This window comes from Chrysochloris asiatica, unplaced genomic scaffold (assembly GCF_000296735.1).
Source record: "Chrysochloris asiatica unplaced genomic scaffold, ChrAsi1.0 scaffold00152, whole genome shotgun sequence".
Classification (NCBI taxonomy): domain Eukaryota; kingdom Metazoa; phylum Chordata; class Mammalia; order Afrosoricida; family Chrysochloridae; genus Chrysochloris; species Chrysochloris asiatica.
Window position 1 is genome coordinate 767,645 of NW_006408670.1, and position 17,398 is coordinate 785,042.

Sequence of the window (17,398 nt, forward strand, 5' to 3'; positions counted from 1 at the left end):
AATAAATAAATAAATAAATATATTTCTCTTTTAGTGTGGGTAATTTTTCTTAAGATTTTACAATAATGGTCCTGTGCAGTATTTCTCCATTGGTGACTGACTAGCTTCACTTAGCATAACGTGTTCAATGTTCATTCATTTTATGTGGTGTCTTGCAGCTTCAATGTTATTCTTCACTGTAGCATAACATCCCATTGTGTGTATGTACCAAAGTTTTTTATTTTTTTCTCCATTCTTCCATCGATGGACACTCAGGCTGTCTCCATCTTTTTGCTATTGAAAATAGTGCTGTTATGAACATTGATGTGAATATATCTGCTCCTGTTATGGCTCGTATTTCTTGTGGATAAATACGAAGTAGAATAATTTTTAGATCATAAGGTATTTCTATTTCCAACTTTCTGAGGTAGCGACATATAGTTTTCCAGAGTGGGTGGACCATTTTTCAACCCCACCAGCAATGTAAGAGGGTCCCATTATCTCCGCGTCCTCACCAGCATTTATCCTCTACTTTTTAAATCTTCACTGTTATTGCTGGTGTAAGATGATATCTCATTGTTGTTTTGATTTGCATCTTTCTAAAGGCTAGTGAAAGGAACTCTCGTAGCATAGTGTTTATGAATTGGGCTGCGAACCACAAGGTCAGCAGTTCAAAACTACCAGCTGTTCCACAAAAGGAAGATGAGTCTTTCTGCTTCCGTAAAGATTTATAGCCTCAGAAACCATGTACAGTGTCGCTATGAGTTGGAACCGACTCCATGGCACAAAGCCACCACCACCAATGGCTAGTGATCATTAACATTTTTTCATATGTTTGTTGGGTGCCTGGATCTCCTCCTTGTTGAAGTGTCTGTTCATGTCCTTGGTCCATATTTTAATTGGGTTATTTGTCTTTTTGTTATAGAGGTGTTATAGTTTCCTATCTATTTTAGAAATGAGTTCCTTGTCTGATGCATCATTGCAAAAGACTTTTTCCAATTCTCTGGGTTCCCTTTTTACTCTTTTGGTGAAGTCTTTTGATGCACTTAAGTTTTTAATTTTTAATATGTCCCAATCACCTATTTTGTCTACTTTTGTTTGTGAAATTTTCACAACGTTTGGTAGTCTGTGTGTGCCCTGTATTAGAGGCCTCACATTTGTACCTATTTTTTCACTGATGAGCTTTATAATTCTGGGATTCACGTTTAGGTCTTTAAACCATGCTGAGTTTGTTTTTGTATAAAGCCTGAGGTAAATGTCTTGTTTCAGTCTTTTACCTATTGCTTTCCAGTCCTTCCAGCACCATCTGTTGAAGTGACTATCTCCTCCCCATGCAATATAATTAGGCCTTTTGTCGAAAATCAGTTGGCTGTATGTGGATGGATTAATTTCTGGATTTTCAATTCTGTTCCATTGATCTGTGTATATTTTATTGCACCAGTACCAAGCTGTTTAGCCCACTGTAGCCATGTAGTAAATTTTGAAATAAGGGAGTGAGAGGCTTCCAACTGTATTCTTCTTCTTAAGCAGAACTTTTCTTAACCTGGGTCTCTTTCCTTTACATATAAATTTTATAATTGTTTTTTCCATCTCTGATAAATGTCATTGGAATCTGGATTGAGATTGCATTATATATGTATATTGCTTTAGGCAGTACTGACATTTTCACAATGATAAGTCTTCCTGCCCAGGAGCATGATATATTCCTCCATTTTTGTAAGTCTTTTGTGGTTTCTTATAGTAGTGTTTTGTTGTTTTCTTTGTATAGATCCTTTGTTTCTCTGGTTACATTATTCCTAAATATTTCATCCTTTGCGTGGCTATTGTAAATGGTATTGCTTTGCTAATTTCCTTTTCAGCATTATCATTATTAGTATAGATTAATCCAACTGATTTTTGTATGTTGATCTTATACACTGCCACGTTTCTGAATCTTCCAATGAGGTCTAGTAGCTTTTTAACTAAGTCTTTGGGGTTTTCTATGTATAGGATCATATCATCGGCAAATAGAGAAAGTTTTCCTTCCTCTTTGCCAATTTGGATACCTTTAATTTCCCTACCTTGCCATATAGCTCTGGCTAAGACTTCCAACACAATATTCAAGAGGAGTAGTGACAAAAGGCATCCTTGTCTGGTTCCTGTTCACAGAGGGAAGGCTTTCAGTTTCTGTCCATTGAAAGTAATGTAGGCTGTTGGTTTTGTATATATGCTCTTAATTATGTTGAGGAATTTCCCTTAAATTCCTACTTTGTCCAGTGTTTTTATCAGGAGTGGATGTTGTATTTTTTCAAATGCCTTTTCTGCATCAATCAATATGATCATGTGGTTCTTTTCCTTTTTCTTATTTATATGGTGAATTATATTGATTGGTTTTCTAATGTTGAACCATACCTGATATGAATCCCATTTGGTCATGATGTACTATTTTTTTTTTTTTGATATGCTGTTGGATTCTGTTGACCCAAATATAATTCTTAAGATAAGTGTTTGTTGTTGTTGTTATGTGCCATGGAGTTGGTTCCAACCCTTAACGACTCTGAACAGGGTTTCTGAGGCTGTAAATCTTTATGGGAGCAGAAAGCCTCATCTTTCTCCCACGGAACAGCTGGTAATTTTGAACTGCTGATCTTGCGGTTCGCAGCCTGATTCATAACCACTACGCTACCAGAGCTCCTTAAGATAAGTGTAGACATCAGCTATTTGAGGTTACAATGCTAAATTCTGAGTTTTCACATGCAACATGAAACTTAAATGTGAATCTGGCACTGAGAAGTTGTTTTTTTTTTTTTTTTTTTTTTTTTTTTTTATTTTTGTTATTCTTTCTGCAGTAAAATGGTATAAATTAATCCATTTAAAAGGTGGTTAAGTATTTGTGTGGCTTGTGTGATAGCAAATTTTTTAATTGTACATTCCTCAAAACTTTATTTAAGCATGTTTTATTTTTTGTATTAATGTTTCAGAACCTTGGAGAACATAGTACTGCTTTAAAAGATATTTTATGCACCAATTCTCTTTATGAATTGAAAACATTTTTTATGTTTAATTTTACCACCCTGTATGTATGCATTTTGTCTTGTTATGAGGAGGATAAAGGATACTGTGCTTTGCACGCTAAAAGGACTCTTGGTCTAAACCCATCCTTTCAAATTCACTTTTCATCGTTTCTGACTGGGATACTTGGTGCTGATCAAGACCTGGAAAGAGGACAGACTGCAGTTGGACTGGTAGAGCCCTTACCAGGTGTGGTTGACCAATGAAACAGCCATCCAGACCACTGAGAAGAAGTAAACTAACTATATTCAAATAAAGGGACTTGTGGGAAAAGTAGTTACCAGTGGGAAGAACATCCCTCACCTCGGGAGCCCCTCAAAGTGACCCTGAAAAGAATCTGAGATGCTGCCTTGCTGTACCTTTGCCAGGTTGTCATGTTTTTCCCTGGTCTCTTTCACTTTTGGGGGGTCTAAAGAATTAATCTCACTGAGTCGCCGCTTCTCCAAAGACCTGGTAGAATTGGGGAGCATAGATAAAGTCAAAGCAAAAGTACACTTCAAAGAGAGAAGCGGGTTTGTCTCCATGACTGGAGAAGATCCTTTGGGATTGGGATGCACTGGGACTTATAAAGGTATGGGGTCTCTTCCTCTAAGAATGGGCTAATACATATTGATTAGGAGGAGTTGTATGTTGAATATTCATAAATTTTTAGTAAAGAGGTGCAGGCTTACTGGAAATGGAGTGCCTTCTGCAGTTGTCAGCTCTAAGTGTTATCTTCATGGGTTGTCTGTCTGCCTGTGTCCAACTGCTTCTATTAGGGTTTCAAGTCTTGATATCCTTATCTTTGTCTCGAGGCTGTTCTCAGTATTATTATTCTTGTTGGACTAGAGATATCTTACCCACTTCCTTGGTCCCTGTTTAGTAGGAGAGAACTCAGGGTAAACAGGTGGATATGAATCCAGAATAAGAGAGACCTAGGTTCCAAGGGTTCTAACCTGTTCCTGGCACGATGGGGTAGGTTACAAAGCTAATATGAATAAAATGTATCATTACCATTGGGGAGGTGCAAAGGGCTTTTACCTATGACCAGTCAGTCAGGTTGATGGTAGAGGTAATTCTGGCATCTTTCTCTCAAATCACTAAATTAGATGTTTGCCAAGTTGTATCCTGCTGGAGATTGGAGAACCCAGTGCTTATCTCAATTAATGTCCCCACTGTCAGTAATAGGGATCCAGGAGTTGCAATCTGGGTCTATGGAATGGGTGCCCACATTTCTAGAGTGCACCCTATGGGCCAAAAATAACCCTACAAGAGTAGAAATGATTGAGGTAAAAGACCTGAAACAAATGGTAGCAATAGAAACAAGGTATAAAGATGTGAATTCCTGGCTGGAATGGATTAAATATCCTGTTTGCACCATAAATAAGAGTGAATGCTATGCATGCAAGACAGGAAGACGCATCTGTCCCCACTAGGATGGTCATCAGATCCAAAGGTATATATTGTATGATTGTTTTCTTCCAAGACCTCACAGTGGGGGGGGGGGGGGCAATTAAACTAGTCAATCATTGTCACTGTTGTTCCCTGAAGTTAGGAGTCTTGCGGGTCAGTCTCTGAGGAGCATTAGGCTGCAGGCTTTGAATGACAATTTCACCTTGTGCCTCTCTCGGTTCAGGGAGACATTGAAGTTCCTGAGAAAGCTAATGGGCTGCAGCGAGTATCAGCCTTTTGAACAGCTCCAGATTCAGTTCGCCCTTAACTTTTTGTGAGCAGACTGTTGTGGTACTGTTGGAAACAAGTATTTGAAGTTTTACTGGCAGAGTGGAATGGCACTTGTAACTTAGTACAATTGGCCATCCCTTTCACCTTGGCATTCAGACCAGCTACAAGCTCAGTAGAAAAATACCGAACCCAGAGGAATGTAGCCACTCTCCCAAGGTTCCTCTGACCCTCATATCTATATCGACACCATTGGGGTACCCAGGGAAGTGCTGAATGAGTTTAAAACTAGAAATCAAATAAGCAGCAGGAGTTAAATCCATATTATTCTGCAAGTCAACCATTAACAAAAATGTGGATTGGATTAATTACATCTGTTATAAACAACAAAGATTTGTGAATTATACCAGGGAAGCTATAAAAGAAATAGCAGAATATAGCCATAAAATAACTAGCAAAATGACCTGGGAAAACAGGTCTAGATATGATAATAGCAGGAAAAGGAAGACTATGTGTTATGATTGGAGCCCAATGTAGTACTTTCATTCCCAACAACACAGCTCCCAATGGAACTATTACCAAAGCATTACAAGGGCTGACCACCACTCACTGAAAATTCAGTCATAGATGACCCCTTTTCTAGTCTCATGGAACAATGTTTCAGAAAATGGAAGGGACATATGACTTCGATCTTTAACGTATTTGATGTATTAACATGAATGGGATGTTGTATTATATGTTGTGTAAGAGGATTAGTTCTAAAATTTATAGAAACAGCCTTATACAAATAATCCCCACCTCCAAACCAAAATAACCTTTTCCACTTAGAAACATATGAACACCAAAGCCAATGTCTGCTTGCAGAGTTTGAAGAAAAGAATGAAGTCTAACAAGAGTAAAAGGGGGAATTGTGGGAATAAGTGTCTTTTCTTCAAAATTATTGTAATCCTGTTTATTGTATTCAGGTGACCTTTCTTTTTCTTTTTACTACTTCCTGAAGTGAGTAGGGACTTTCCAACTTTCAGATGACCTTTCCTTTTCTTTTTACTACTTCCTGAAGTGAGTAAGGACTTTCCAACTTCCTGAAGCTCCCCTAGGAATTTGAAATAGCCAATCAAGTAAGGACAGGAATGCACGCCATAGCAATTTAAACCAGCCACCTGGGTCGAGCAGTTGAAGCCCTAGCCAGTGAGGTGAGACACAGCCTTAAGACTTTCATCAGGGATAAAACCCCAAGCTGACTGCCTGCCCAGTGTGCTTGCTAGCCTGTCCCTATGCAGCTACATGCACCTCTTGGAGAAGTAAAAATTTGCCTTGCCAAGGTAATTTAGTCTTACCGAATGTCTTTTTGTGTGGCATCAGGGTTCATTTCTTACAAAGTTCATCAAATTGCAGCAATTTATACTTGTTTCCTTTATCTATTTATTTTATTTTTCCCTAATTGATTTCTGATCATCAAGACATTGAAGCTAGGTTGAATGGGTACTATCTAAAAGCTTGGGTGTCTCCCCTTACTTCATATCAGATGGATGCTTCATTCTCAGCTCTAGCCATCCATGGTTATGTCCTTGCCCATGGTCTCTGGAGTCCCAAGGTCTCACCATACTTCAGACCAATGAGCGCTTCTCTCATTTCCAGGTCGACGGAAGTCTATGAAACGTCGTCAAACTCAGCCCATGTCTTCATTGCTGCGTTTTTCCCTCTTCCACTCACCAGTAGACTAACGTGGTCACCAGCAAGCTTACATGACTGTTCATTCCACCATTTATTTTGATACAATGACTCTGTGTATTCCTTCCATCTTCTTTTGATGCTTTATACATCATTCAATCATTTTCCCATAGAATCCTTTAAAACTTTAAGTTGAGGGTTGAATTTTTTCTTAACTTCCCTCAGCTTGAGAAATGCTAAGCATGTTCTTCCTTTTTGGGTTTCCAACTCCAGGTATTTGCACATATTCTTATAATAATTGACTTTATTTTCTCAAACTAACATTTGAAAAATTCAGTTTTTGTACCTCCTCACTTCTCCCATTTGCTTTCGCATCTCTTAGCTTAAAAGAAAGTTTAAATGTCTCTTTGACATCCATTTTGGTCTTTTCCTTATTTATCGTTTTCTTAATGACCTTTTGCTTTCCTCCTATGTTATGTTTTGTTATCATCCCACAACTCTTCTAGTCTTCAGTTTTTAGTGACTAATGTATGAAATCAGTTCTTCATATGATGTCTTAATTCAGGTGGGATATAGTCAAAGTCATATTTTGGTTCTCGTGAACATGTTTTAGCTTTCTTCATCTTCAGCATGAATTTGCATATGAACAATTGATGATCTGTTCCACAGTCTGCCCTTGGCCTTGTTTTGGCTGATTATATGGAGTGTTTACACTGTATCTTTCCACAAACATAGTCAATTTGATTTCTGTGTATTCCATCTGGTGTGGTCCATGTGTATGGTAGTTTTTTTTGTTGTTGTTTAAAAAATATATTTGAAATGAAGAAATCATTGGTCTTACAAAATTCTGTCTTGCAATCTCTAGCATCATTTTTATCATCAATGCTATATTTTCCAAATACTGATCATTTGCATTCCAATCACGAGCAATTATCTTGTATTCATCTTGATTGCATGTTGAATCAATTTCAGACTGAAGAAGTTGTTAGAATTCTTCTGTTTAATGGTTGGTGTGTAAATTTGATCAACTGTTAATAGTTAACATTAACTGGTTTTCCTTGTAAGAGTGTGGATATTTTCCTATCATAGACAGCATCGTACTTCAAGACAGAACTTGATATGTTATTTTTGATGATAAATGTTATGCTACTCATCTTCAATATGTCATTCCAAGCATAGTAAACCATATGAGTGTCAGATTCAAAATGGCCAATACCAGTCCATTTCAGCTCACTAATGCCTATGAATAGTGGTTTTTATGTATTCCATTAGAGTTTTGACAGTTATCTGATTTTTCTAGATCCATACTTCACACATTCCATACTCTGATTATTAATGGATGTTTACAGACTGTTTCTCTTCATTTTGAGTTGTGTTTCATCAGCAAATGAAGACCCCGAGGGTTTTATTTCATTCATGTCATCACTGTCTACTCTATATTGAGGAACAACTCTTCCCCATTCACATTTTGACTGCCTTCCAACCTGAGGGTTTCCTCTTCTGGAACTATATCTGACAATATTCTGGTGCTCTTCATCATGTTTCAATATTCAATATCCTGGTGCTAACAATACTCCGCTGTTATTCATAAGTATTTCTGTGACTAAGTATTCTAAAGTAGTACATCTCTCCATCTTCCTGTTCTGAATTCTAAGTTGAAACCTGCCCACTGTGGTTGACCCTACTAGTATTTAAAACACTCATGGCATAGCTTCCAGAATCACAGCAACATGCAAGCCACCACAGTATGACAAACTGACAGATGCAATTAACAACGTATGTATATATACCTTCCTTACGTGATATATATATTTACTTTAAGTAGAAATGTTAAAGTAGTCCAAGTAGCAGAAATGGTTAATGCAAGTCCTTAGAAGGGCATAAACTTGGTGAGATCATAAGATGTACTAAACAAAAACAACAAAATCTGCCCTTAAAATATAGTGTGTGAGAATGAGAGTAATATGAGATTAGTTTGTAGAGCTGGACAGGTTCTAATTTATATAAGGTAAAGGAGCTCTGGTAGCATGTTGTTGTTAAGTGCCTTCAAGTTGATTCCAACCCATAGCGACCCTGTACAGGGTTTCCAAGGCTGTAAATCTTTATGGTACAGAAAGCCTCATCTTTCTCCCCTGGAGCAGCTGGTAGTTTTGAACTTCTGACCTTAAAGGTTCGCAGCTCGATTTGTAACCACTACATTACCAGAACTGTATACCATAGGAATTTCAAGGTTGTGACCTTTCAAGATCACATTTCTAGGCCTTTCTTACAATGTGCCTCTGGGTACTTTTGCACCACAAACCTTTCCATTAGAAGTCAAGCACTGACCATTTATTTATATTACTCAATACCTCCCCAGGCACCAGAAGGCCACATGAAACTAATATTCCTTAGAAAGATGGGATGACTTCAGAAATCTTGACAGTGAAAAGTCTAATCAAGAATATTTGCCTAAGACTCCTTGACCATGGAGGCCACATTTACATGCCCTGTGCAGGATGGTGAGTATTGGGGTCATGGGCAAGGGACAGTTCAGTCACAGCAGAGGTGGATTGGCTTGCCACTCATTTGTGAAGGTGGCCCCACCAGCATCCTATTGACTCTACCAATTAGAGGTGTGATTATCTCTGTGGGAAGCAGGAACCAGGCTAGCACAGTTGTCTATCAAAGATACTAGAATATGCAAAGTCCTTCTTCTCATCTCTCCTTTCCTCAAGTCCTAGTAAATTCTGGGTTCAAGAGCCAGGAATATAGTAAGGAAGCCAGGATTGTGGATCTAAGGTGCAGTTGCAGAGTCACCTGGGGATATGAGACAAGCCATGAATACCATGTGATGAGTGGGTGCAAGTAGCCATATAGCCTGGGAGTGCATGAAGGTCTGCTTGCCTCTCTGTCTCTGGGTGTCTGAATTCCAAAAATATGTGTTGTTTGTTCCTCCTCATCCTCTTCTGAGACTGTTAATTGTTTGATTGTGGGATAAAACTATGTATGAGATTCTCCCCTTTGCCTTCCCCACTCCCTTCAAAATCAAGGGAAATAGTAAGTTTAGGTTATTTGGAGGAGTCCTGGGTGAGGCCATTTTGCTGAGAAAGGTGGGACAACCAGGGCTTAGGTGTTCCATTGCTAGCAGAGGGCTGGGGGAAGCAACACCTTGGAGTGAGGCAGTGGGTTTATGGTTTCCCCAAGATGCAGTGGGCATCAGAATACCATTCATTCTGCCTCCTAAAGCCCTTATTATCCCTTCCTACTGAGGTAATAGAAACCACCTCCTCAGTCCAGTAGTCCCTGTTCCTCTTGTAATCTTCAACAAGCAGAAGGTTGGCAGACAGGCACCATCCTTAGGAGTGTGAGCCAAGTCAGAGAGGCAGGGAGGGGCTCAGGCGTGGGAAGAACTTCTTTGTGTGTGTGGTATGATGTGTGTGTATGTGTGTGTGTGCATGACTTTTTTCCTTTTGTCTTATGGACAGTTTAACTTGAGTCATTTTTCTACAAGAAACAATCACCTTCTCACTCTCAGTAAGGACTAGCTGTAACCTTAAACCTATTGAAGACACAAGACACTTCTAAGACAGCTGGTGTGACCTTAGGATGGCTAAGGTAGGAATGGGCATGACAATACAAACCTCCCCATATTCAGTCTGAGCCCCACTGCCCTCTCCTGTTTGGCCTCAAATTGCCAGGACTTAATGTACAAGTTGATTCCTCCTACCCATACCACCTGAATTGACTTTTCTTTGGTTCTTCAATAAATGCAGGAGCAGCAATGGCTGCCCCTTCACCTACACAATGGTGTGTGTAGCAAGTCAGCTGGGTGGGTGTTATGGTGGGATCTTGTGGTGCCTGGGAGGAGATAAAGATGAGGAGGTTTTTCCTTACTATAGAAATGAATATTTATATTATTAAATTAACTCTGCAGTCCTGGTGTGGTGCTGTTGGGTAATGCACTGGACAGTAATGTCAGTTTGAGCTGCAAGGCTGGTAATTCAAGCTCACTAAGTACTCCTTGGAAACCCTATAATGGGTCACTTTGAGTTGAAACTGACTTCATGGCACTTATAACCACCACCACCACAACAAAAAATTAACACAAAAATATTTTTACCTATCATAAGAACTAGATGGTATCTTGCTATCACTACCTACTACTCCAGAAGGGATCACATTGGCAGTCATGGCTAAAATGTGAGAAAATGTGGAACAAAAATTAAAATTATAAAAAAATATCAGGCTCACTAGTCAGATGGACTATGGTGGAACTCTGAGATTATAGCCTTAGTCACTTTTCAGATCTGGAACTGAACTCACCCTGGTGGCTAAATTTTCAGTCATAAAATAGATAGGCATTTAATGGAGACAGCAACACTACTGAGATGCACACATCATAGGATGGCCAACCACTTAAGATAAAAAGGTAAGCATTTATTTAGGGAAAAAATCAGAAATGTGAGAAAGAAGGGGAAGTGGGATAAATCATCTTACATTGAAGGGATTGTAATCTATGTGTATGGTTTGTTGAATGTAAAACTGATGACCTACTCTGTAAACTTTCACTCAATTCACTATGACATGTTGGGTCACCACTTTGAATCCACTAGCCACTTATTCAGAGAAAGATGAGGTTTTCTGACTTCGTAAAGATTTACAGCCTCAGAAATCCGATACATGGTCTCTATGAGTCAGAGCTTACTTGATGGAACACAATCGTAGCAGTAGAATGATGCTCAATAGATGTATTTGGGGCTTCTAGACTAAGGTGGACTAAGAAGAAAGGTCTGGAAACCTGTTTCCAACCATCAGCAAATGAATACATTGGGCTACATTTCCTTTAAAATGCACATGCTTGACCTTTTTTGTTTGTTTGTTTATTATCTCCCACCCCAACTATGTAGAAAGGGACTCATTGCAAAACAGAGTTTGACTTAGTTGAAACGCAAACATTTGGAAAAAGTAGGTCAAGATTTTCCACAAACACCAGAATTGGCTTTAATTAATTTATTGTAATTCTTATTAATTATAACAAGCACCTTTTGTTGTGGAGCCTTCCATTACAGAAGTCGTGGAGAATATTGTAAAAAACCCTACTGAGCTTCATGCTCCCCCCTTTTAACATGCATTACATCAGCTCTTGGGCTCTAAGAGTTTATATAACTGTTGCAAACTTTGACTGCCAGTGCTTAGTTTGCAGTCCAGCTGAAAATCCATGTACTCTGTTCGATAGCAAAGGGAATCTTAGACCCTCAAGTAAGGGAAGCACTCTCTGTGTTTTCTTTCTTTCTTTCTTTTTTAACTTTTCCATTTTGAATTGAGTGATGGTTTACAGAATATATCCTCAGTTTTACATTAAAAAAAATCATATACTTTGTTTCATTAGGTGATTGACATCCCCTCCATATACCAACAGTTAACAGCATTTACATCTTTTCACTTTAACTATTGCATTCCTCCATATCTTCCACTACCTTCATCTTTCCTCTGCTAACCTCCTTCTTGCGGTGTTTTGTCTTCCATGTCACCCATATTTGCATGTGTCTGCCCTATAGCCCATGAATAATTTTACCTTCCCCTACCCACTTTAACCATTATAGACTGTTTATTTTGTAAAGAACACTTTTTTTTTTTTTTTTAAATTTTGCAACATTGGCTTCATACAATGTGTGTTCTTCTGTGATTGATTCATTTCACTGAGCATAATGTCCTCCAGGTTCAATCATGTTATGAAGTGTTTAACAGAGTCATCATTTTTCTTTAATGCTTTGCAGTATTCCATTGTTTGTGTAAATATTCTTCTGTTGATAGGCATTTAAGCTGTCTCCATCTTTTTTATATCCCTCTTGTAGATAGCATATTGTAAGATAGTGTTTTCTTATCCATTCTGTTCTTTATGTCTTTTGACTGATATATTTTATTCATTTACACTCAGTGTAATTATCAATAAATATTAATTGATTGTTATCATTTTCCTCTGTGTGTGTGTTGGTGCTACTGTATTCTTTGTTCCACATAATTTCCTATGCTGAGTTCATTTTGTTTGTGGATTTCTCTAAATTTCTGTCATGACGTTTGCTAAATCTTTATAATTTTCCTCTTTTTAAAAAAATTTTATGTGAATTATATTATTTTTCTTTGAAGTTTCCCTGTAATTTATTATTTCTCCCCTATTTCAAGCAGTCTATTTTATATTGATATCTTCTTGACTTGCTTTCCATTTGGAAGTTCTGCTTGTACACTAATTCCTCTTTTTCACTTTGTAGTTGACTTCATTAATATTGATGTCTTTAGTTCCCTTTTTCATTCTTGTAGGCTTTGTTATTACTGTTGTTAAGTCCAGTCAGGTTGGTTCCAACTCTTATAAATCCTGTATAGGTTTACAAGGAACACTAGCGTGCTTGAGCTTCTGCAAACTCTATGAAGACTATGCTGCTGTGTGCCGTGGACTCGGTTCCGACTCATAGAGAACCTGTCCAGGGTTTACAAGGCTACAAATCTTTACGGGAGCAGAACACCTCATCGTTCTCCCGCAGAACAGCTGGTAGTTTCGAACTGTTGACTTTGTGGTTCGGGGCGTGATTCGTAGCCACTACGCTACCAGAGCTCCTTATGAAGACTACTGCTGGATTGATTTTTCAGTTGTGTTTCCATGTATAGTAATCTCAAGTTGTTGTATAATGTTGTTGGTTCTTAGTCTAAAGAACAACCTTTAGCATTACATGTAAAGTTGGACTGGTTATTAAAAATTTCTTTCATTTCTGTTTATAAGAAAATATCCTTATTTTGCCGTTGTATATGAAGGAAAGTTTTGCTGGGTATATGATTCCTTGTTGGTCTTTTTTTTTTTTTTTTTCCTTACAGAGGTTTGTATATGTCACCCTTGCCTGCATAGCTTCTGCTGAGAAATCAGAGCTTAGTTTATTCAGTGAAGGTTCTTCTTTGTAGGTAATTTTTGTTTTTCCCAAACTGCTCTCAGGATTCTTTCTTTATCTGTGAATTTGAAAAGTCTAATTATGATTTGGTGATTTTCTTTTGGGATCTATTCTGTTTGGTGTTCATGTATCTTTTATTTATTTATTTATTTTATTGTAAATTGAGTAAAAGTTTACAGAGCAGATCATCAGTTTTACATTCAACAAATTATATACTTTGCTTCATTACAATGATTATAATTCTCTCCATTTAGCAGCAGTCAAAAGTATTTCTCTCTATTCATTTTAGCTTAATTGTTTGTTTGTTTTTTAACACTCAGGCATATATAATAGTTTAAACCACCAAAGGGAACATCCGGCAAGTCTGCTTTTTGGCTGACAACAATCAGTCCCTCTCTTTCTATGAATTTTGAGTCCAGAGCTGCTCCCTCTCTCCAGTTCTCCATCTCTGCCTCCATCTCTGGTGTCGCTGATTATGTGGATAAGGTACCACATTCCACTTTATATCTTCTCTCTTAATGGTCTTAGGGTCCTTTGTTTCTGGACTGTAAGAGTAACTATGCCCCAGTTTTTGCTACAAAACCTTTGCAATTGTGACAGTCACAATTATGTCATGATAAAAATTACTCACTATTGAATCATAGCTATTGTATTCCCATTTCTTTTTACGAGACCCTTCTAGACAAGATGAAAACAATTCAGTGGGAACTCTATCGTCCACCACACATATTAAACTAAACTCCCTCTTGAAACCCTGTAAGCCAGTCACTTCATGCCTTTATCTCCCGCTCGTTTTAGGTAGCCAATGTCTAAATTGCCTGTCAGATATTTGATGTGGATATTCTTTCCCTCTCTGTTGGTATTTTGAGCTACTACCTCCATGAATATAAGTCAAGTTCATTAAATTGTAGCAACTTACCCTCATTTCTTTATCAAAGGTTTATTTTTTTTTTTGTTTTTTGGGGGGCTTTCTCTAGTTGAGTTCTGATTATCAAGCCATTGATGCTAGGTCTGCTAGTTGGGTGTTCCTGTGTGTCTCCCCTCACTTTATATCAGCTGGATGCTTCACTCTCAGCTCTAGCCCTCTGTGGCTATGTCCTTGTCTTTGGGCTCAGGAGTCCCCAGGTGTCACCACACTTTGGAACTACCAGTCCTTCCTCTTTTCTCTCTTATCTCCAAGTTAACAGAACGTGATTGAATTAAGCCCATTTCTTCATTGCTGCCTTTCCCCATCTTCCACTCAACAGTAGACCAATGTGGTCTCCAGCAAGCTTGTATGCCTGCTCACGTGTTCCCTCTGAGTTTTGGTCTTACAGGAGGGTTTGTCCTGAAGGGACTGGATTGCTTGCCTTGTTGACTTCCCGATGAACAACTTGATTATTCCTGTAGTAGCCAATCATACTGCCATTTGGTTTTGGGTGTTTCCTGATTTTGCTTTGAAGATGCATCTTTTGTCACTCTAGCTTTTCCAAGCTGACTTGCTTGTTCTCTCTAGTGGGAATGCCCCAACTCAGAAGGTTCTGGATGGGACTCAGGATTCAATCAATGTTCCTCAAGAGGCCTATTTCACTGGACAAGTTCTAGAACCCCTTTTAGGTATTCTAATCATTTATAAGCTGAAGACAGGCTTACAAGCTTTCTATAATTCATGTTTCACGACATTCCTTTCTATCCCACTCAAGTGTCTATTTTGCAATAGCAACCAAGGGAAACCAATATTCATAAGATAGTCAAGTGTCTTAGCATTTTTTCCCTTTTTCTGATTATGGCTCAATCCCTGTATCACAGAGCCCTGTTGTTCCAAGATTGAACATGCATGACGATTTACCTCTTCCCATTTAGCCCATGCAAACCTGTCTCAGTGTTCCCCTATCTACCTTGATCTTCCAACCCCTCCCTCTTCTTGTGTATTGTCCTCCCCAACATCAGAACTATGATGTGTCTGTCTCCTACCCTGTGCTCTACCATCACATCCCTTCACTGCCCTCAAACCACCACCTCACCCGGTCACCAAATTTTTTTTTTTTTCCCATTTAATACAGGTATCTTTTATTAAGCTTTTGTAACAATAGTCTTATGCGATATAAGCTTTTGTGACTGAATAATTTCACTCCGTATAATTTCCACCAAGTTCATTCATGTTATGTGCTGTTTGCAGCTTCCTATTTATTCTTCAAGGTATCATAATATTCCATTGTGTATATGTACCACAGTTTGTTTATCCATTCTTCCATTTATCCAAAAAGATGTCCCCATCTTTTTTCTATTGTGAATAGTGCTGCTATGAACATTGATGTGTGTATATCTGCTTGTGTTATGTCTCATATTTCTTGAGGATATATACGAAAGTAAGGAATTGCTGGATCATATGGTATTTCTGTATCAAACTTTCTGATGAAGCGCCATTCTGTTTTCCAGAGTGGTTGGACTTTTCTGGATTCCCATCTGTAATGCAGGAAGGTCCTAATCACTCCACATCCTCACCAACATTTATTGTCCTCTGCATTTTTGAACTTTGCTGTTATTGCTTGTTTGAGCTGATATTTCATTGTTCTTTTCATATGCATCTTTCTAATGGCTAATGATCAAGAGCATTTCTTCATTTGTTTTATGGCTGCCTGAATGTATTCTTTGATGAAGTGTCTGTCCATGTCTTGTGTCCATTTTTTAATTGGGTTATTTGTCTTTTTCTTGTAGAGGTGTTCTATTTTCCTATAGATTTTAGAAATTAATCTCTTTTCCAATATGTCATTGCAAAATATGTTTTCCAATTCTGTGTTCCCCTTTTTTACTCTGTTGGTGAAATACTTTGATGCACATGTTTCTAATTTTTAGAATGTTCCAATCATCTATTTTGTCTTCTTTTGTTTTTGTAATTTTCACAATGTTTGGTAGTCTATATGTGCCCTGGTTTATATTTGTAACTATTTTTTCATTGATGACCTTTATAATTCTGGGATTCACACTTAGATCTTTAATCCATGCTGAGTTGGCTTTTGTAGATAGCAGGAGGTAAAAGTCTTTTTTCAAACTTTTTCATATCAATTTCCATTTATATTTCTGTCAGCACAATTTGTTGAAGAGGCTATGTCTTTTCCACTCAATGTAATTTGGCCTTTTGTTAAAAGTTGGCTATATGTGAATGGATTAATGTATGGATACTAAATTGTGTTTTCATTGTACCAGTACCAGGATATTTTGACCACTGTAGCCATGTAGTAAATTTTGAAATCAGCAAATGAGAGGACTCCAACTTTGTTCTTCTTAAGCAGTGCTTTGCTTAACTGGAGTATCTTTCTTTTAAAAATAAAGTTTGTAATTGTGTTTTGTTTTTTTTTTTCACATCTCTCTAAATAATATCATTGATAAAGCAAATGGACAAGAGCCAATGATTTTCAGGGAGGAAGTCCAAAGTGCATTGAAGGAATTGGCAAAGAACAAGGCACCAGGAATTGATGGAATAAAAATTGAAATATTTCAAGAAAGTGAGGCGGCACAAGAGGCACTCACTCATCTCTGCCAAGAAATTTGGAAGACAACTATCTGGCCGACCGATTGGAAGAGATCCATATTTGTGCCCATTCCAAAAGAGGTGACCTAATGCAATGCAGAAATCATCAGACAATCTCTTTGATATCTCAAGTGAGTAAAGTTTTGCTAAAGGTAATACAGAAATGGCTACAATCATATATTGACAGAGAACTTCCAGAGGCTCAATCTGGATTCAGAAGAGGCCAAGAGATATCATTGATGATATCCGGTGGATCTTGGCTGAAAGCAGAGATGATCAGAAAGATGTTTACCTATGCTTTATTGACTATGCAAAGGCTTTCGATTGTGTGGATCATGACAAGCTATGTATGGACAACATTAAGAACTATGAGTATTCCAGAACACTTAATTGTACTTCTGAGAAATCTGTACTTGGACCAAGAAGCAGTTGTTCGAACAGAGCATAGGAACACTGAATTTTTTTAAATTGTTAAAGGTGTGCAACAAAGTTGTGTTCTTTCACCATACTTATTCAACCTGTATGCTGAGCAAATAATACGAGAAGCTATGTTCTATGAAGAAAAACATGGTGTCAGGATTGGAGGAAGACTCATTAACAACCTGCG